Here is a 5,199-nt window from a genome sequence, read left to right on the forward strand (position 1 = left end):
CTCCACTTACTGTTCTCCAAGTGCCTTGCTACCTTGCATGCCTCACACACTTTGCTGCTCCTCTTAATACTAAGGATGGCAAGGCAGTCAGTTAACAGGTCAAATATTTTACAAGAAAACCCTACAGGTTTTTGTAGTTTTTTTGACAAAAATATGATTTGTTATTGTGTTTTGATACATTTAATAGAAAAAAATATGCTTTTTCTGTGAATTATTTGAATCTTCGCAATTTTCTTCAATTTTTGACCAGCTTGCATGTGGTGGCTGCCGCCTCCCACCACGTTGCACTGCCACAGCTCCGTATGCTTCTGCCCGCCCCTGCCCACACACTCTGTGTTATCTGAAAACCCACAGCAGGTTTAACTGAAATTTTTATATAACTGGCAATCCCTTTTCCCCACAGATGCCGGATAACAGAGATTTTACTGTACTGCATTCTGCCCAAGGCTCTATTTGAGATGTATATAGCTGCTCTCTCTCAAAGAGACCATCTCCTGTTTCTTTTGTGGTTCTATTTGTCTATGGCTTAAATGGATGGTGGCAGACATTTGGGTTCCTTAGTTGCCTACCCTTCACCCCGATGAGAATAGCAACTTATAGTGAGAAAAATCGTGTTGCCTCAAGCACATAGGTGACTCATAGGAGGGGCATGGGAGGACATGTGCTCCTCCCCTCCGCCCCTGAGATTGGCCCTTGCTGGCCGGGGAGTGGGGGTGCTGAGAGAAGCACCAGCTGGTACCCTCCCCCCCCCAAGATAGGCACTGGCCAATGAATGGGGGTGCCACTTCTGGTTTTGCTACCAGCACTTCTGGGGTCAGCAATCAGCCACTTGGAGACCCCTCCTGGTTGGTGACTGGCCCCTGGAAGACCTCCCTGGTCAGTGATTGGCCACTGGGGGTCCCCCCAGTTGCTGATCAGTTGCTGGTGCCCCCCCAGACTAAGGAAACACTGGTCACCCATGCTCAAGTATCTCAAGTTGCCCAGTTTTGGGACCTCATTGCAGTATACCATAGCACCCCTTGGAATAACCAGAAACAATGGCCACAAGCTGATAGAGAGTAGATTTAGGTTGGACATTAGAAAGAACTTCTTCATGGCTAGGGTTGCCAGAATCTGGAACTGGCTTCCAAGGGGGGTGGTGCTCTCCTCTACCTTGGGCATCTTCAAGAAGAGACTGGACAAGCACCTGGCTGGGATCACATGACCCCAGCACTTTTCCCTGCCACTGGCAGGGGTTAGACTCCATAATTTATTGAGGTCCCTTCTGACCATGCATCCATGAATCTATGCTCTGGAAGATGGGGCTAGGATAACAGGAATAGGCTGGGGAAATGGTCCACAATAAATAACTTGAATAGGCTGGAGAAATGGTCCACAATAAATCAGATGAGATTCAACAAGGATAAGCACAAAGTCCTGCACTTGGGACTTACTAGCCTGCAGTCTTACAGAGAAGGAGCTTGGGGCTACAGTAGACCATAGTTTGAATGTAAGCAAGCAGTGTGCTCTCATTGCAGGAAAAATGCCAACAGCATACTGGGCTGTATTAACGGCTTGAAAAATCAAGGGAAATAATTGTTCTGCTCTATTCAGTGCTGGTGAGACCTCACCTGGAGTACTGTGTTTAGTTTTGTACCCCACACTTCACAAAAGATGTGGACAGATTGGAGAGAGTCCAGTGCAGAGCAACAACAATGATCAGGAGCCAGGGAGGCAAGAGATATGAGGAAAGGCTGAAAGAGCTAGGGTTATTTAGTCTGGAGAAGAGAAGATTGGAGGCTGGGGGGGGGGAGAGGGAGGAAGTTGATAACAGTGTTCAAATGCCTGAAGGGTGATTATAGAGAAGATGGAGATGGGCTTTGATCTGTGACCAGAAGAGACAGGACTAGGAGTTACAGCTTCAAGCTTCAGCAGGAAAAATTTAGGTTGGACATTAGGAAGAACTTTTTGATTATGAGTGTAGTCAAGTACTGGAAAAGTCTATCTAGAGCAGGGGCGGGCAATTATTTTTGGTAGAGGGCTGCTTACCCAGTTTTGGCAGGCTGTTGAGGGCTGCATGGGTAGCCCTGCCCCCGACAGGTGCCCCTCCCCTTGACAGGTGCCCCACCCTCTGGTCACCATCTTGGGACCAGTGTCCCAGGGCAAGCACCAGTGGGTCCCAGAGCAGGGTGCAGGCTGGCAGGGGTCTGTGGAGCCGGGTTGGGCTGCACCAGCAGGAAGAGGGGGGAGCCCCTGCCATCTGGGACCCTGCGTTCCTGCCACCCTGCTCTGGGCCTCACTGGCACTGGCCCTGGGACACCGGTGAGGGCCCTGTGCTCCGACTGGCTCCCTGCCTGCTCACACCCAGTGTCCCCTAGCCCCACAGTAAAGGTTGGGGACAGTGCACAGCCCCAACCCCCTGCTCACCAGCAGGGAAGAAGGTGGTGCTGAGTGCGGGGAAAACTGGCCCCTTGCCTGCCCCATGGCCGGCGCTCCCTGCTGCAGGCACTTGCAGCCCATATGGGGCTATCTGGAGCAGGCATAGGCAGCCGCAGGCAGGCTACAGGTGGCTTCAGTGCAGAGCACTGGCCATGGGGTGGGCGAAGTGCCACTTTTCCACGTGTTCAGCACCAGCTTGTAACCTGCCCCACTACCAGCCTGGCAGTGGGGTCAGGTTACAAGGCAGTGCTGAGTGCAGTGGGGTGAGAAAAGCAGCCCCTTTTCACCCCATGCCTGGCACCCCATGGTGCAGCTGCTCGCAGTCTGCCTGGGGCTGCCTGTGCCTGCTCCTGACAGCCCCGTGTGGGCTGTGAGTGCCTGCAGCAGGGAATGCCAGCTATGGGGCAGGTGACGGGCTGCTTTTCTCTGTGCAGGGAAGGAGTCCAGGGAAAAGCTGAGCATGAGGGGGAAGCGGCTCCTCCCCCACCCCATGGCCAGTGCCCCATGTTGCAGGTGCCCGGAGCATGCACAGGGCTGTCCAGAGTGGGCACAGGCAGCCCCATGCAGGTTGCAAGCAGCTGCAGAATGGGGCACCAGGCATGGGTGGGGAGGGGCCACTTCACCCCCCCGTGCTCCTTCCCTGTCCAGGTACCCCGCCTCCACTTACCTGAGCTTCCCACACTGGGGCAGCCACGTGCTCCCAGCCCAGAAAGGGCTGGGGCTTCCAGCTGGGGGGTGGGGCTGGGCAGCCCGGTTGTTATTGGAGCCCTCCGGGCTTCCCCTGGGTCCTACTGCCCTTGGTTCATGTCACTTTTGACAGGAACCAAAGGCAAAGAAATATTAATTTTCTACATTTTTTTAGAGTCCCCATGGGCTGGATAGAATGGCCTCGCGGACCACATCCAGCCCGTGGGCCATATTTTTCCCACCCCTGATCTAGAGAAGCTGTGAAATATTTATTGCTGGAAGTTTTCAAGACCAAGTTGGACAGATACTTGGTTGGAATGGTTTATGCAGGGATGATCCTGCCTTGAGCCAGGGGGCTGGACTAGTTGACTTTATGAAGTCTTTTTCAGCCCTACTTTCCTGTGATCCTATGATCCTAACTCAGCTCAAAGAAATGGATCTAGTTCTGTAATAACTATTTGAGTCCACGTTATCCTTTTCAGGTCTGAGGATCCATTGCAACACTATCCAGCTACCAGTTCTGACAAAACTGGTAGCAAAGGGAACACTAACTTTGCCAAGCAAAGAGGTCAAGGTGCATTCACCATTTTTAAGGCACATTAAGGGCACAGGTCTACATGTATGCGCCCTTAAACGCACCTTAAAAATGCCAATTTTAGGCTATTCATGCTTAAATTTGATACCTGCAGTTATCAGATATAGGTGCAAATAGCTAACGTGCCTTAATGCACATGTAGCCATGCTAAGGCACATTAACTCTGTGTATGTTGACTGACTGGGGACTAACTTTAGTTCCAAGTTGGTCTGCACACCGTGTTAATACTCCTTAGCACATACAGATGTTGATGCATGCCTAAATCACCTTAATGCACATTAAGTTTAGGCACATGTAAATGCATATGTAGACATGTCCTATAAATATGTAATCATTGTGTTATTTAGCCACTGACAGGTTTTCACTAGCTCCTCTTTTAGGGATTTCACATCTTCTGGGTGGTTCTTATGTGCCTTGTCCTTACAAAACAGCCTTGTTCTGTCATATAGTGGCACATCTAAAAGTGCTACCCTTCTCACTTTGAACTGGAAATACTTCTTTAGATGGACCCACCATAGCCAAACTAACAGGCATCATAGCCAGTTACATATTCCCATGTTCAGAAGTCAATAACACTAATACAATGTTTGATATCCTTCCTGAAAAGACTTACAGTAATTGAAGTGGCAAAATGTTCCATTCTCTGGCTATATGTATTTCTCATTTAGCTCCTCCTCAGCGTGGGACCGGAAATCCTTTTTATCCCACAGAGAATCCGTGTGCCTTGGCAGATTAGCTGATTGCCCACACAGAACTCCCCATTGTAATCCTTAGGGAAACTTGGCTGCTTCTGCTTCTGCTCACACTCCGCTTGCTGTCCTTTAATTGATTAATATTACTTCATTTATAAAGTCCTGTATGCAGGGGTGACATTTGTATGGTTTTATTTGAACTGCATTTGAGCTATTGCTGAGTACATAATGGTTATCACACCTGACAAAAATCACTATGCTACTCATATTTTACTTAGTTGACCAAAGTAGTTCAGATGTATTGAGTTTTGAAAAGCATCAACTTCTCCTTTTATCCTTTTATAAATTACTTTTTTTTTTTCTTCATAGAAGTAGGGTCGGAAGGGACCTTGTAGACCTTCAAGTCCGACCCCCAACCTGGGTGGGAGAAAAAACTGGCCTCAAATGAGTCCAGCCAGGTAGGCATCAAGCCTCTTCTTAAATATCCCCAGCCCCACTTCCCTTGGAAGTTGGTTCCAGCTCCTGGCCACCCTAACTGTGAAGTAGTTCTTGCTGATGTCTAATCTAAACCTACTCTCCAATAACTTGTGTCCATTATTCCTTGTTATGCCAGGATCACCTCCTTGGCTCTACTTGAGATGCACCTGTGGATGCACAACAAGGTCTGGTTAGCTCTGCCAACCGTGACCTCGCATTGTCGGCCTATGTTCATCTTGGAGTCAATAATGACTCCAAGATCCCTTTCTGCCTCCGTGCTCTCAAGAAGGGAGTTTCCCATTCTATAAGTATGCTGCTAGTTTCTACTGC

This window comes from Crocodylus porosus, unplaced genomic scaffold (assembly GCF_001723895.1).
Source record: "Crocodylus porosus isolate Cpor-Errol unplaced genomic scaffold, CroPor_comp1, whole genome shotgun sequence".
Classification (NCBI taxonomy): Eukaryota; Metazoa; Chordata; order Crocodylia; family Crocodylidae; genus Crocodylus; species Crocodylus porosus.